The sequence below is a fragment of the Coregonus clupeaformis genome, unplaced genomic scaffold (assembly GCF_020615455.1).
Source record: "Coregonus clupeaformis isolate EN_2021a unplaced genomic scaffold, ASM2061545v1 scaf0952, whole genome shotgun sequence".
NCBI classification, from domain to species: domain Eukaryota; kingdom Metazoa; phylum Chordata; class Actinopteri; order Salmoniformes; family Salmonidae; genus Coregonus; species Coregonus clupeaformis.
In genome coordinates this window covers 72,005-90,005 of record NW_025534406.1, presented here as the reverse complement: position 1 = coordinate 90,005, position 18,001 = coordinate 72,005, and positions in this window count along the sequence as shown.

Below are 18,001 nucleotides of genomic sequence, written 5' to 3'. Positions count from 1 at the left end.
CTGTGCTCATTATACTGTCTCATTATACTGTCTCATTATACTGTCTCATTATTCTGTGTCTCATTATACTGTCTCATTATATTGTCTCATTATACTGTCTCATTATACTGTCTCATTATTCTGTGTCTCATTATACTGTCTCATTATATTGTCTCATTATACTGTCTCATTATACTGTCTCATTATACTGTCTCATTATTCTGTCTCATTATACTGTCTCATTATGCTGTCTCATTATACTGTCTCATTATATCGTCTCATTATACTGTCTCATTATACTGTCTCATTATTCTGTGTCTCATTATACTGTCTCATTATACTGTGTCATTATACTGTCTCATTATACTGTCTCATTATTCTGTGTCTCATTATACTGTCTCATTATATTGTCTCATTATACTGTCTCATTATACTGTCTCATTATTCTGTGTCTCATTATACTGTCTCATTATATTGTCTCATTATACTGTCTCATTATACTGTCTCATTATTCTGTCTCATTATACTGTCTCATTATACTGTCTCATTATGCTGTCTCATTATGCTGTCTCATTATACTGTCTCATTATACTGTCTCATTATACTGTGTCTCATTATTCTGTCTCATTATACTTTCTCATTATACTGTCTCATTATACTGTGTCATTATACTGTCTCATTATTCTGTCTCATTATACTGTCTCATTATAGTGTCATTATATTGTGTCTCATTATACTGTCTCATTATTCTGTGTCTCATTATACTGTCTCATTATACTGTCTCATTATACTGTGTCATTATACTGTCTCATTATACTGTCTCATTATTCTGTGTCTCATTATACTGTCTCATTATATTGTCTCAATATACTGTCTCATTATACTGTCTCATTATTCTGTGTCTCATTATACTGTCTCATTATATTGTCTCATCATACTGTCTCATTATACTGTCTCATTATACTGTGTCATTATACTGTGTCATTATACTGTCTCATTATATTGTCTCATTATACTGTCTCATTATACTGTCTCATTATTCTTTCTCCATTATACTGTCTCATTATACTGTCTCATTATACTGTCTCATTATACTGTCTCATTATTCTGTCTCATTATACTGTCTCATTATACTGTCTCATTATACTGTGTCTCATTATACTGTCTCATTATTCTGTGTCTCATTATACTGTCTCATTATACTGTCTCATTATACTGTCTCATTATACTGTCTCATTATACTGTGTCATTATTCTGTGTCTCATTATACTGTCTCATTATATTGTCTCATTATACTGTCTCATTATACTGTCTCATTATTCTGTGTCTCATTATACTGTCTCATTATACTGTCTCATTATACTGTTCTCATTATACTGTCTCATTATACTGTGTCATTATACTGTGTCATTATACTGTCTCATTATACTGTCTCATTATACTGTGTCTCATTATACTGTCTCATTATACTGTCTCATTATACTGTGCTCATTATACTGTCTCATTATACTGTCTCATTATACTGTTTCTCATTATACTGTCTCATTATACTTTTGTCTCATTATACTGTCTCATTATACTGTCTCATTATACTGTCTCATTATACTGTCTCATTATACTGTCTCATTATACTGTCTCATTATACTGTCTCATTATACTGTCTCATTATACTGTCTCATTATACTGTCTCATTATTCTGTGTCTCATTATACTGTCTCATTATACTGTCTCATTATACTGTCTCATTATACTGTGTCTCATTATTCTGTCTCATTATATCGTCTCATTATACTGTCTCATTATACTGTCTCATTATTCTGTGTCTCATTATACTGTCTCATTATACTGTCTCATTATACTGTCTCATTATACTGTCTCATTATTCTGTGTCTCATTATACTGTCTCATTATATTGTCTCATTATACTGTCTCATTATACTGTCTCATTATTCTGTGTCTCTATTATACTGTCTCATTATATTGTCTCATTATACTGTCTCATTATACTGTCTCATTATTCTGTCTCTATTATACTGTCTCATTATACTGTCTCATTATGCTGTCTCATTATGCTGTCTCATTATACTGTTCTCATTATACTGTCTCATTATATTGTCTCATTATACTGTCTCATTATATTGTCTCATTATACTGTCTCATTATACTGTCTCATTATACTGTCTCATTATTCTGTCTCATTATACTGTCTCATTATAGTGTCATTATATTGTGTCTCATTATACTGTCTCATTATTCTGTGTCTCATTATACTGTCTCATTATACTGTCTCATTATACTGTGTCATTATACTGTCTCATTATACTGTCTCATTATTCTGTGTCTCATTATACTGTCTCATTATATTGTCTCATTATACTGTCTCATTATACTGTCTCATTATTCTGTGTCTCATTATACTGTCTCATTATATTGTCTCATTATACTGTCTCATTATACTGTCTCATTATACTGTGTCTATTATACTGTGTCATTATACTGTCTCATTATATTGTCTCATTATACTGTCTCATTATACTGTCTCATTATTCTTTCTCATTATACTGACTCATTATACTGTCTCATTATACTGTCTCATTATACTGTCTCATTATTCTGTCTCATTATACTGTCTCATTATACTGTGTCATTATACTGTGTCTCATTATACTGTCTCATTATTCTGTGTCTCATTATACTGTCTCATTATACTGTCTCATTATACTGTGTCATTATACTGTCTCATTATACTGTCTCATTATTCTGTGTCTCATTATACTGTCTCATTATATTGTCTCATTATACTGTCTCATTATACTGTCTCATTATTCTGTGTCTCATTATACTGTCTCATTATATTGTCTCATCATACTGTCTCATTATACTGTCTCATTATACTGTGTCATTATACTGTCTCATTATACTGTCTCATTATACTGTCTCATTATACTGTCTCATTATACTGTGTCATTATACTGTCTCATTATAATGTGTCTCATTATACTGTCTCATTATACTGTCTCATTATACTTTCTCATTATACTGTCTCATTATACTTTGTCTCATTATACTGTCTCATTATACTGTCTCATTATACTGTCTCATTATACTGTCTCATTATACTGTCTCATTATACTGTCTCATTATACTGTCTCATTATTCTGTCTCATTATACTGTCTCATTATACTGTCTCTATTATTCTGTGTCTCATTATACTGTCTCATTATACTGTCTCATTATACTGTCTCATTATTCTGTGTCTCATTATACTGTCTCTCATTATATCGTCTCATTATACTGTCTCATTATACTGTCTCATTATTCTGTGTCTCATTATACTGTCTCATTATACTGTGTCATTATACTGTCTCATTATACTGTCTCATTATTCTGTGTCTCATTATACTGTCTCATTATATTGTCTCATTATACTGTCTCATTATACTGTCTCATTATTCTGTGTCTCATTATACTGTCTCATTATATTGTCTCATTATACTGTCTCATTATACTGTCTCATTATACTGTCTCATTATTCTGTCTCATTATACTGTCTCATTATGCTGTCTCATTATACTGTCTCATTATATCGTCTCATTATACTGTCTCATTATACTGTTCTCATTATTCTGTCTCATATTCGTTCATTATACTGTCTCATTATACTGTCTCATTATACTGTCTCATTATTCTGTCTCATTATACTGTCTCATTATAGTGTCTATTATACTGTGTCTCATTATACTGTCTCATTATTCTGTGTCTCATTATACTGTCTCATTATACTGTCTCATTATACTGTGTCATTATACTGTCTCATTATACTGTCTCATTATTCTGTGTCTCATTATACTGTCTCATTATATTGTCTCAATATACTGTCTCATTATACTGTCTCATTATTCTGTGTCTCATTATACTGTCTCATTATATTGTCTCATCATACTGTCTCATTATACTGTCTCATTATAATGTGTCATTATACTGTGTCATTATACTGTCTCATTATATTGTCTCATTATACTGTCTCATTATACTGACTCATTATACGGTCTCATTATACTGTCTCATTATACTGTCTCATTATTCTGTCTCATTATACTGTCTCATTATAGTGTCATTATACTGTGTCTCATTATACTGTCTCATTATTCTGTGTCTCATTATACTGTCTCATTATACTGTCTCATTATACTGTCTCATTATACTGTCTCATTATACTGTCTCATTATTCTGTGTCTCATTATACTGTCTCATTATATTGTCTCAATATACTGTCTCATTATACTGTCTCATTATTCTGTGTCTCATTATACTGTCTCATTATATTGTCTCATCATACTGTCTCATTATACTGTCTCATTATACTGTGTCATTATACTGTGTCATTATACTGTCTCATTATACTGTCTCATTATACTGTCTCATTATACTGTCTCATTATACTGTCTCATTATACTGTCTCATTATACTGTGTCTCATTATACTGTCTCATTATACTGTCTCATTATTCTGTCTCATTATTCTGTCTCATTATACTGTCTCATTATACTGTCTCATTATACTTTCTCATTATACTGTCTCATTATTCTGTCTCATTATACTGTCTCATTATACTGTCTCTTTATTCTGTGTCTCATTATACTGTCCCATTATACTGTCTCATTATACTGTCTCATTTTACTGTCTCATTATACTGTCTCATTATACTGTCTCATTGTACTGTGTCATTATACTGTCTCATTATTCTGTGTCTCATTATACTGTTCTCATTATACTGTCTCATTATACTGTCTCATTATACTGTCTCATTATACTGTCTCATTATACTGTCTCATTATACTGTCTCATTATTCTGTCTCATTATAGTGTCATTATACTGTGTCTCATTATACTGTCTCATTATTCTGTGTCTCATTATACTGTCTCATTATGCTGTCTCATTATACTGTGTCATTATACTGTGTCATTATACTGTCTCATTATACTGTCTCATTATTCTGTCTCATTATACTGTCTCATTATACTGTCTCATTATACTGTCTCATTATTCTGTGTCTCATTATACTGTCTCATTTATTATTATCATCTGTCTCATTATACTGTCTCATTATACTGTGTCATTATACTGTCTCATTATACTGTCTCATTATTCTGTGTCTCATTATACTGTCTCATTATATCGTCTCATTATACTGTCTCATTATACTGTCTCATTATTCTGTGTCTCATTATACTGTCTCATTATACTGTCTCATTATTCTGTGTCTCATTATACTGTCTCATTATACTGTGTCATTATACTGTCTCATTATACTGTCTCATTATTCTGTGTCTCATTATACTGTCTCATTATTCTGTCTCATTATACTGTCTCATTATACTGTCTCATTATACTGTCTCATTATTCTGTCTCATTATAGTGTCATTATACTGTGTCTCATTATACTGTCTCATTATTCTGTGTCTCATTATACTGTCTCATTATGCTGTCTCATTATACTGTGTCATTATACTGTGTCATTATTCTGTCTCATTATACTGTCTCATTTTAGTGTCATTATACTATGTCTCATTATACTGTCTCATTATTCTGTGTCTCATTATACTGTCTCATTATACTGTGTCATTATACTGTCTCATTATACTGTCTCATTATACTGTCTCATTATACTGTCTCATTATACTGTGCTCATTATACTGTCTCATTATACTGTCTCATTATTCTGTGTCTCATTATACTGTCTCATTATATTGTCTCATCATACTGTCTCATTATACTGTCTCATTATACTGTGTCATTATACTGTCTCATTATATTGTCTCATTATACTGTCTCATTATACTGTCTCATTATTCTGTGTCTCATTATACTGTCTCATTATATTGTCTCATTATACTGTCTAATTATACTGTCTCATTATTCTGTGTCTCATTATACTGTCTCATTATACTGTCTCATTATACTGTCATTATACTGTGTCTCATTATACTGTCTCATAATACTGTCTCATTATGCTGTCTCATTATACTGTGTCTCATTATACTGTCTCATTATACTGTCTCATTATACTGTCTCATTATACTGTCTCATTATACTGTGTCTCATTATACTGTCTCATTATATTGTCTCATTATTCTGTGTGTCATTATACTGTCTCATTATACTGTGTCAGGGTCATTCACAGCTAGATTCAATCAAAACATTTAATGGAAATCTCCCGCATTAGCAGATCACACTACATGGTGTTTTGTTTTGTATGGTCCAGGAACACTGGTACTTTACAGCGTGGCTTTGATTGAATATATTTTCAGTGACCTCCTTCCTGCAGTACCAAGCTGAGGATTTTGGGGGCGCCCTGGAGGCACATTTGGAGGGTGCAGTACATCACTTCACAGCACAGTCATTTGACCTAGTCTGACCTAATCTGGGTGGGGCTAACTACCATTGGTTAGGATATCCTCTTCACACAGAATACATGTGGAGGGTTAATTCAAGTGAGCTGTTTTCATCAGGTTGTCAATTGATTTAAAACAGGATAGATGTCCCAAAGGTTTATTCCCTTGTAGACAGACAGACCAAAAGGTTATCACTGGTTACCCCTACACTACCTACAGAATGCAGTACAGACCTTAGGTTCGTACCATAAAGCACTATGCTAGTTGTATGCTGTATTCATTATAATCTCCTGATCCCTGTATTGTAGCCTACGTGTGTAGGTGTCGCCCAACAGATGAATGTTTTCAATCCTATATCACTTTTACCCAAAGAAACAAACATTATTGTACAAAATGAACACATACTTGACATCAGACCCAGAAAAGTGGTTGTAATGACACTTAATAAAGACTTTCAGGCCTGCATGACAGGTCCTGTTAGGTAGAGTAACAGAATGCCCCTGGCACTGCCTGTAGATATTCTAACACTGTTGTCAAACAAACGGCTGGACCTTGCTCATCCCTGGCTGGTTGGAGTAATGTTACACTATACTATATAGGTCTCTGTGTGTCCCAAATTGCCTTTAAAGTGCACTACTTTTGACCAAAGACATTTTAGGCCCTGATGAAAAGTACTGCACTATGTAAAGGATAGGGTGTCATTAAGGACAGAGCCGTTACCTCTCTCACTGTGTATTGAGCTGGGTTTACCTCTCTCTCTGTGTATTGAGCTGGGTTTACCTCTCCCTCAGTGTATTGAGCTGGGTTTACCTCTCTCTGTGTATTGAGCTGGGTTTACCTCTCTCTGTGTATTGAGCTGGGTTTACCTCTCTCTGTGTATTGAGCTGGGTTTACCTCTCTCTCTGTGTATTGAGCTGGGTTTAGCTCTCTCTCTCTGTATTGAGCTGGGTTTACCTCTCTCTCTGTATTGAGCTGGGTTTAGCGCTCTGTGTATTAAGCTGGGTTTCCTCTCTCTCTCTGTATTGAGCTGGGTTTAGCTCTCTGTGTATTGAGCTGGGCTTAACTCTATGTGTATTGAGCTGGGTTTACCTCTGTGTATTGAGCCGGGTTTACCTCTCTCTCTGTATTGAGCTGGGTTTACCTCTCTCTCTGTGTATTGAGCTGGGTTTACCTCTCTCTCTCTGTATTGAGCTGGGTTTACCTCTCTCTGTGTATTGAGCTGGGTTTAACTCTCTCTCTGTGTATTGAGCTGGGTTTACCCCTCTCTCTGTGTATTGAGCTGGGTTTACCTCTCTCTCTGTGTATTGAGCTGATTTACCTCTCTCTGTGTATTGACCTGGGTTTACCTCTCTCTCTGTGTATTGAGCTGGGTTTAGCTCTCTCTCTATGTATTAAGCTGGGTTTAGCTCTCTGTGTATTGAGCTGGGTTTAGCTCTCTGTGTACTGAGCTGGGTTTACCTCTCTGTGTATTGAGCTGGGTTTACCTCTCTCTGTGTATTGAGCTGGGTTTACCTCTCTCTCCTCTTTGTATTGAGCTGGGTTTACCTCTCTCTCTGTGTATTGAGCTGGGTTTACCTCTCTCTCTGTGTATTGAGCTGGGTTTACCTCTCTCTCTCTGTATTGAGCTGGGTTTACCTCTCTCTCTGTGTATTGAGCTGGGTTTTCTCTCTCTCTGTGTATTGAGCTGGGTTTACCTCTCTATGTATTGAACTGGGTTTAGCGCACTGTGTATTGAGCTGGGATTACCTCTCTCTCTGTGTATTGAGCTGGGTTTACCTCTCTCTCTGTGTATTGAGCTGGGTTTAACTCTATGTGTACTGAGCAGGGTTTATCTCTCTCTCTGTGTATTGAGCTGGGTTTACCTCTCTCTCTGTGTATTGAGCTGGGTTTACCTCTCTCACTGTGTATTAAGCTGGGTTTAACTATATGTGTATTGAGCTGGGTTTACCTCTCTCTGTGTATTGAGCTGGGTTTACCTCTCTGTGTATTGAGCTGTGTTTACCTCTCTCTGTGTATTGAGCTGGGTTTACCTCTCTGTGTATTGAGCTGTGTTTAGCTCTCTGTGTATTGAGCTGGGTTTAGCTCTATGTGTATTGAGCTGGGTTTACCTCTCTGTGTATTGAGCTGGGTTTACCTCTCTCTCTGTGTATTGAGCTGTGTTTACCTCTCTCACTGTGTATTGAGCTGGGTTTACCTCTCTCACTGTGTATTGAGCTGGGTTTAACTCTATGTGTATTGAGCTGGGTTTACCTCTCTCTGTGTATTGAGCTGGGTTTACCTCTCTGTGTATTGAGCTGGGTTTACCTCTCTCTCTGTGTATTGAGCTGGGTTTTCTCTCTCTCTGTGTATTGAGCTGGGTTTAGCTCTCTATGTATTGAACTTGGTTTAGCGCTACTGTGTATTGAGCTGGGATTACCTCTCTCTGTGTATTGAGCTGGGTTTACCTCTCTCTCTGTGTATTGAGCTGGGTTTAACTCTATGTGTACTGAGCAGGGTTTATCTCTCTCTCTGTGTATTGAGCTGGGTTTACCTCTCTCTCTGTGTATTGAGCTGGGTTTACCTCTCTCACTGTGTATTAAGCTGGGTTTAACTATATGTGTATTGAGCTGGGTTTACCTCTCTCTGTGTATTGAGCTGGGTTTACCTCTCTGTGTATTGAGCTGGGTTTACCTCTCTCTCTGTGTATTGAGCTGGGTTTACCTCTCTGTGTATTGAGCTGTGTTTAGCTCTCTGTGTATTGAGCTGGGTTTAGCTCTATGTGTATCCCCATTATGTAGCGAGTCGGAGTCTGAGTCTGAGTCTTCTCTTGTCTCTACTCCTCCCGTTACGGGGTCTGAGACGCCGAAGGCTCCCACCATTAGCTCTGACAAATTGAAAACCCTAGTCATTGGCGACTCCATTACCCGCAGTATTAGACTTAAAACGAATCACCCAGCGATCATACACTGTTTACCAGGGGGCAGGGCTACCGACGTTAAGGCTAATCTAAAGATGGTGCTGGCTAAAGCTAAAACTGGCGAGTGTAGAGAGTATAGAGATATTGTTATCCACGTCGGCACCAACGATGTTAGGGATGAAACAGTCAGAGGTCACCAATGCAACATAGCTTCAGCGTGTAAATTAGCTAGAAAGATGTGTCGGCATCGAGTAATTGTCTCTGGCCCCCTCCCAGTTAGGGGGAGTGACGAGCTCTACAGCAGAGTCTCAGCACTCAATCGCTGGTTGAAAACAGTTTTCTGCCCCTCCCAAAAGATAGAATTTGTAGATAATTGGCCCTCTTTCTGGGACTCACCCACAAACAGGACCAAGCCTGACCTGCTGATGAGGGACCGGACTCCATCCTAGCTGGAGGGGTGCTCTCATCTTATCTACCAACATAGATAGGGCTCTAACTCCTCTAGCCCCACAGTGAAATAGGGTGCAGGCCAGGCAGCAGGCTGTTAGCCAACCTGCCAGCTTAGTGGAGTCTGCCAATAGCACAGTCAGTGTAGTCAGCTCAGCCATACCCATTGAGACTGTGTCTGTGCCTCGACCTAGGTTGGGCAAAACTAAACATGGCGGTGTTCACCTTAGCAATCTTATTAGGATAAAGACCTCCTCCATTCCTGCCATTATTGAAAGAGATCGTGATACCTCACATCTCAAAATAGGGTTACTTAATGTTAGATCCCTCACTTCAAAGGCAGTCATAGTCAATGAACTAATCACTGATCATAATCTTGATGTGATTGGCCTGACTGAAACATGGCTTAAGCCTGATGAATTTGCTGTGTTAAATGAGGCCTCACCTTCTGGTTACACTAGTGACCATATTCCCCGTGCATCCCGCAAAGGCGGAGGTGTTGCTAACATTTACGATAGCAAATTTCAATTTTCAAAAAAATGGCGTTTTTTGCCTTTTGAGCTTCTAGTCATGAAATCTATGCAGCCTACTCCAATCACTTTTTATAGCTACTGTTTACAGGCCTCCTGGGCCATATACAGCGTTCTCCTCTGAGTTTCCTGAATTCCTATCAGACCTTGTAGTCATAGCAGATCATATTCTAATTTCTTTGGTGATTTTAATATTCACATGGAGAAGTCCACAGACCCACTCCAAAAGTCTTTCGAGCCATCATCGACTCAGTGGGTTTTGTCCAACATGTCTCTGGACCTACTCACTGCCACAGTCATACTCTGGACCTAGTTTTGTCCCATGGAATAAATGTTGTAGATCTTAATGTTTTTCCACAAAATCCTGGACTATCGGACCACCATTTTATTACGTTTGCAATCGCAACAAATAATCTGCTCAGACCCCAACCAAGGAGCATCAAAAGTCGTACTATAAATTCTCAGACAACACAAAAATTCCTTGATGCCCTTCCAGACTCCTTCTGCCTACCCAAGGACGTCAGAGGACAAAAATCAGTTAACCACTTAACTGAGGAACTCAATTTAACCTTGCGCAATACCCTAGATGCAGTTGCACCCCCTAAACGAAAACATTTGTCATAAGAAACTAGCTCCCTGGTATACAGAAAATACCCGAGCTTTGAAGCAAGCTTCACGAAATTGGAACGGAAATGGCGCCACACCAAACTGGAAGTCTTCCGACTAGCTTGGAAAGACAGTACCGTGCAGTACCGAAGAGCCCTCACTGCTGCTCGATCATCCTACTTTTTCCAACTTAATCGAGGAAAATAAGAACAATCCAAAATTTCTTTTTGATACTGTTGCAAAGCTAACTAAAGCAGCATTCCCAAGAGAGAGGATGGCTTTCACTTCAGCATAATAAATTCATGAACTTCTTTGAGGAAAAGATCATGACCATTAGAAAGCAAATTACGGACTCCTCTTTGAATCGCGTATTCCTCCAGGGCTTAGCTGTCCTGGATCTGCACAGCTCTGTGAGGGCCTGGGATCGGGAGAGACACTTAAGTGTTTTAGTACTATATCTCTTGACACAATGATGAAAATAATCATGGCCTCTAAACCTTCAAGCTGCATACTGGATCCTATTCCTACTAAACTGCTGAAGGAGCTGCTTCCTGTGCTTGGCCCTCCTATGTTGAACATAATAAACAGCTCTCTATCCACCGGATGTGTACCAAACTCACTAAAAGTGGCAGTGATAAAGCCTCTCTTGAAAAAGCCAAACCTTGACCCGGAAAATATAAAAAACTATCGGCCTATATCGAATCTTCCATTCCTCTCAAAAATTTTAGAAAAAGCTGTGCGCAGCAACCTCACTGCCTTTCTGAAGACAAACAATGTATACGAAATGCTTCAGTCTGGTTTCAGACCCCATCATAGCACTGAGACTGCACTTGTGAAGGTGGTAAATGACCTTTTAATGGCGTCAGACCGAGGCTCTGCATCTGTCCTCGTGCTACTAGACCTTAGTGCTGCCTTTGACACTATCGATCACCACATTCTTTTGGAGAGACTGGAAACCCAAATTGGTCTACACGGACAAGTTCTGGCCTGGTTTAGATCTTACCTGTCGGAAAGATATCAGTTTGTCTCTGTGAATGGTCTGTCCTCCGACAAATCAACTGTACATTTCGGTGTTCCTCAAGGTTTCGTTTTAGGACCACTATTGTTTCACTATATATTTTACCTCTTGGGGATGTTATTCGAAAACATAATGTTAACTTTTCACTGCTATGCGGATGACACACAGCTGTACATTTCAATGAAACATGGTGAAGCCCCAAAATTGCCCTCGCTAGAAGCCTGTGTTTCAGACATAAGGAAGTGGATGGCTGAAAACTTTCTACTTTTAAACTCGGACAAAACAGAGATGCTTGTTCTAGGGTCCCAAGAAACAAAGAGATCTTCTGTTAAATCTGACAATTCATCTTGATGGTTGTAAAGTCGTCTCAAATAAAACTGTGAAGGACCTCGGCGTTACTCTTGACCCTGATCTCTCTTTTGACGAACATATCAAGACTGTTTCAAGGGACAGCTTTTTCCATCTACGTAACATTGCAAAAATCAGAAATTTTCTGTCCAAAAATGATGCAGAAAAATTAATCCATGCATTTGTTACTTCTAGGTTAGACTACTGCAATGCTCTACTTTCCGGCTACCCGGATAAAGCACTAAATAAACTTCAGTTAGTGCTAAATACGGCTGCTAGAATCCTGACTAGAACCAAGAAATTTGATCATATTACTCCAGTGCTAGCTTCCCTACACTGGCTTCCTGTTAAGGCAAGGGCTGATTTCAAGGTTTTACTGTTAACCTATAAAGCGTTACATGGGCTTGCTCCTACCTATCTTTCCGAGTTGGTCCTGCCGCACATACCAATACGTACGCTACGGTCACAAGACGCAGGCCTCCTAATTGTCCCTAGAATTTCTAAGCAAACAGCGAGGAGGCAGGGCTTTCTCCTATAGATCTCCATTTTTATGGAACAGTTTGCCTACCCATGTGAGAGACGCAGACTCGGTCTCAACCTTTAAGTCTTTACTGAAGACTTATCTCTTCAGTAGGTCATATGATTGAGTGTAGTCTGGCCCAGGAGTGTGAAGGTGAACGGAAAGGCTCTGGAGCAACGAACAGCCCTTGCTGTCTCTGCCAGGCCGGTTCCCCTCTCTCCACTGGGGTTCTCTGCCTCTAACCCTGTTACAGGGGCTGAGTCACTGGCTTGCTGGTGCTCTTTCATGCCGTCCCCTAGGAGGGGTGCGTCACTTGAGTGGGTTGAGTTACTGACGTGATCTTCCTGTCTGGGTTGGCGCCCCCTTGGTTTGTGCTGTGGTGAGACCTCTGTGGCCTATACTCGGCCTTGTCTCAGGATTGTAAGTTGGTGGTTGAGGATATCCCTCTGGTGAAGCGGGGCTGTGCTTTGGCAGAGTGGGTGGGGTTATATCCTTCCTGTTTGGCCCTGTCCGGGGTTTTCTTCGGATGGGGGCCACAGTGTCTCCGGACCGCTCCTGTCTCAGCCTCCAGTATTTATGCTGCAGTAGTTTATGTGTCGGGGGGCTGGGGTTAGTTGGTTATACTGGAGTACTTCTCCTGTCTTATCCAGTGTCCTGTGTGAATTTAAGTATGCTCTCTCTAATTCTCTCGTTCTCTCTTTCTCTCTGAGAACCTGAGCCCTAGGACCATACGTCAGGACTACCGGGCATGCTGACACCTTGCTGTCCCCAGTCCGCCTGGCCTTGCTGCTATTCCAGTTTCAACTGTTCTGCCTGGCGATTCACGAAACCCCTACCTGTCCCAGACCTGCTGTTTTCAACTCTTAATGATCGGCTGTGAAAAGCCAACTAGAGACCTGAGCCCTAGGACCATACGTCGGGACTACCGGCCGTGGTGACTCCCTTCTTGCTGTCCCCAGTCCGCCTGGCCTTGCTGCTATTCCAGTTTCAACTGTTCTGCCTGCGATTATGGAACCCCTACCTGTCCCAGACCTGCTGTTTTCAACTCTTAATGATTGGCTATGAAAAGCCAACTGAGATTTATTCCTGATTATTATTTGACCATGCTTGTCACTTATGAACATTTTTTAACATCTTGGCATGGTTCTGTTATAATCTCCACCCGGCACAGCCAGAAGAGGACTGGCCACCCCTCATAGCCTGGTTCCTCTCTAGGTTTCTTCCTAGGTTTTGGCCTTTCTAGGGAGTTTTTCCTAGCCACCGTGCTTCTACACCTGCATTACTAGCTGTTTGGGGTTTTAGGCTGGGATTCTGTACAGCACAAAATTGATTGATTGATTGATTGAGCTGGGTTTACCTCTCTGTGTATTGAGCTGGGTTTACCTCTCTCTCTGTATTGAGCTGTGTTTATCTCTCTCACTGTGTATTGCGCTGGGTTTACCTCTCTCTACTGTGTATTGAGCTGGGTTTAACTCTATGTGTATTGAGCTGGGTTTACCTCTCTCTGTGTATTGAGCTGGGTTTACCTCTCTGTGTATTGAGCTGGGTTTACCTCTCTCTCTCTGTATATTGAGCTGTGTTTACCTCTCTCCTGTGTATTGAGCTGTGTTTACCTCTCTCTGTGTATTGAGCTGGATTTACCTCTCTGTGTATTGAGCTGGGTTTACCTCTCTGTGTATTGAGCTGGGTTTAGCTCTATGTGTATTGAGCTGGGTTTACCTCTCTGTGTATTGAGCTGGGTTTACCTCTCTGTGTATTGAGCTGGGTTTACCTCTCTCTCTGTGTATTGAGCTGGGTTTACCTCTCTCTCTGTGTATTGAGCTGGGTTTAGCTCTCTCTGTGTATTGAGCTGGGTTTACCTCTCTCTCTGTGTATTGAGCTGGGTTTACCTCTCTCTCTGTGTATTGAGCTGGGTTTACCTCTCTCTGTGTATTGAGCTGGGTTTAGCTCTCTCTGTGTATTGAGCTGGGTTTACCCTCTCTCTGTGTATTGAGCTGGGTTTACCTCTCTCTGTGTATTGAGTTGGGTTTAGCTCTCTCTGTGTATTGAGCTGGGTTTACCTCTCTCTCTGTGTATTGATCTGGGTTTACCTCTCTCTGTGTATTGAGCTGGGTTTGCATATCTCTATGTATTAAGCTGGGTTTACCTCTCTCTCTGTGTGTATTGAGCAGGGTTTAACTCTCTCTCTGTATTGAGCTGGGTTTACCTCTCTCTGTGTATTGAGCTGGGTTTAACTCTCTCTCTGTGTATTGAGCTGGGTTTACCCCTCTCTCTGTGTATTGAGCTGGGTTTACCTCTCTCTCTGTGTATTGAGCTGATTTACCTCTCTCTGTGTATTGAGCTGGGTTTACCTCTCTCTCTGTGTATTGAGCTGGGTTTACCTCTCCCTCTGTGTATTAAGCTGGGTTTAGTTCTCTCTCTGTGTATTGACCTGGGTTTACCTCTCTCTCTGTGTATTGAGCTGGGTTTAGCTCTCTCTCTATGTATTAAGCTGGGTTAGCTCTCTGTGTATTGAGCTGGGTTTAGCTCTCTGTGTACTGAGCTGGGTTTACCTCTGTGTATTGAGCTGGGTTTACCTCTCTCACTGTGTATTGAGCTGGGTTTACCTCTCTCTCTCTGTATTGAGCTGGGTTTACCTCTCTCTCTGTGAATTGAGCTGGGTTTTCTCTCTCTCTGTGTATTGAGCTGGGTTTAGCTCTCTATGTATTGAACTGGGTTTAGCGCACTGTGTATTGAGCTGGGTTTACCTCTCTCTCTGTGTATTGAGCTGGGTTTACCTCTCTCACTGTGTATTGAGATGGGTTTAACTCTATGTGTACTGAGCAGGGTTTATCTCTCTCTATGTGTATTGAGCTGGGTTTACCTCTCTCACTGTGTATTAAGCTGGGTTTAACTATATGTGTATTGAGCTGGGTTTACCTCTCTCTGTGTATTGAGCTGGGTTTAGCTCTCTGTGTATTGAGCTGGGTTTGCTCTATGTGTATTGAGCTGGGTTTACCTCTCTCACTGTGTATTGAGCTGGGTTTACCTCTCTCACTGTGTATTGAGCTGGGTTTAACTCTAAGTGTATTGAGCTGGGTTTACCTCTCTCTGTGTATTGAGCTGGGTTTACCTCTCTGTGTATTGAGCTGGGTTTACCTCTCTCTCTGTGTATTGAGCTGGTTTACCCCACTCTGTGTATTGAGCTGGGTTTACCTCTCTGTGTATTGAGCTGGGATTACCTCTCTGTGTATTGAGCTGGGTTTACCTCTCTCTGTATATTGAGCTGAGTTTACCTCTGTGTAATGAGCTGGGTTTACCTCTCTGTGTATTGAGCTGCGTTTAGCTCTCTGTGTATTGAGCTGGGTTTACCTCTCTGTGTATTGAGCTGGGTTTAGCTCTATGTGTATTGAGCTGGGTTTACCTCTCTGTGTATTGAGCTGGGTTTACCTCTCTCTGAGTATTGAGCTGGGTTTACTCTCTCTCTGTGTATTGAGCTGGGTTTACCTCTCTCTGTGTATTGAGCTGGGTTTACCTCTCTCTGTGTATTGAGCTGGGGTTTACCTCTCTGTGTATTGAGCTGGGTTTACCTCTCTGTGTATTGAGCTGGGTTTACTCTCTCTCTGTGTATTGAGCTGGGTTTACCTCTCTCTCTGTGTATTGAGCTGGGTTTAGCTCTCTCTGTGTATTGAGCTGGGCTTTACTCTCTTTCCCTGTGTATTGAGCTGGGTTTACCTCTCTCTCTGTGTATTGAGCTGGGTTTACCTCTCTCTCTCTATGTATTAAGCTGGGTTTACCTCTCTCTCTGTGTATTGAGCAGGGTTTAACTCTATGTGTATTGAGCTGTGTTTACCTCTCTCTGTGTATTGAGCTGGGTTTACCTCTCTCACTGTGTATTGAGCTGGGTTTACCTCTCTCTTATGTGTATTGAGCTTGGTTTACCTCTCTCACTGTGTATTGAGCTGTGTTTACCTCTCTCACTGTGTATTGAGCTGGGTTTACCTCTCTCTTGTGTATTGAGCTGGGTTTAGCTCTCTGTGTATTGAGCTGGGTTTACCTCTCTCTGTGTTTGAGCTGATACCTCTCTGTGTATTGAGCTGGGTTTACCTCTCTGTGTATTGAGCTGGGTTTACCTCTCTCTCTGTGTATTGAGCAGGGTTTACCTCTCTCTGTGTATTGAGCTGGGTTTACCTCTCTCTCTGTGTATTGACCTGGGTTTACAATTCTCTCTATGTATTGAGCTGGGTTTACCTCTCTCTCTGTGTATTGAGCTGGGTTTACATATCTCTCTATGTATTAAGCTGGGTTTACTCCTCTCTCTGTGTGTATTGAGCAGGGTTTAACTCTATGTGTATTGAGCTGGATTTACCTCTCTCTGTGTATTGAGCTGGGTTTACCTCCCTCTGTGTATTGAGCTTTGTTTACCTCTCTCTGTGTATTGAGCTGTGTTTATCTCTCTCTCTGTGTATTGAGCTGGGTTTAGCTCTCTCTCTGTGTATTGAGCTGTGTTTACCTCTCTCACTGTGTATTGAGCTGGGTTTACCTCTCTCTCTAAGTGTATTGAGCTGGGTTTACCTCTCTCACTGTGTATTGTGCTGGGTTTACCTCTCTCTATGTGTATTGAGCTGGGTGTACCTCTCTCACTGTGTATTGAGCTGTGTTTACCTCTCTCTCTGTGTATTGAGCTGGGTTTAGCTCTCTCTGTGTATTGAGCTGGGTTTACCTCTCTCTCTGTGTATTGAGCTGGGTTTACCTCTCTCTGTGTATTGAGCTGGGTTTAGCTCTCTCTGTGTGAGCTGGGTTTACCTCTCTCTCTGTGTATTGAGCTGGGTTTACCTCTCTCTGTGTATTGAGCTGGGTTTAGCTCTCTGTGTATTGAGCTGGGTTTACCCCTCTCTCTGTGTATTGATCTGGGTTTACCTCTCTCTCTGTATTGAGCTGGGTTTACATATCTCTCTATGTATTAGCTGGGTTTACCTCTCTCTCTGTGTGTATTGAGCAGGGTTTAACTCTATGTGTATTGAGCTGGGTTTACTCTCTCTGTGTATTGAGCTGGGTTTACCTCTCTCTGTGTATTGAGCTGTGTTTACCTCTCTCTGTGTATTGAGCTGTGTTTACATCTCTCATTGTGTATTGAGCTGGGTTTAGCTCTCTCTCTGTGTATTGAGCTGTGTTTACCTCTCTCATTGTGTATTGAGCTGGGTTTACCTCTCTCTCTATGTGTATTGAGCTGGGTTTACCTCTCTCACTGTGTATTGAGCTGGGTTTACCTCTCTCTCTA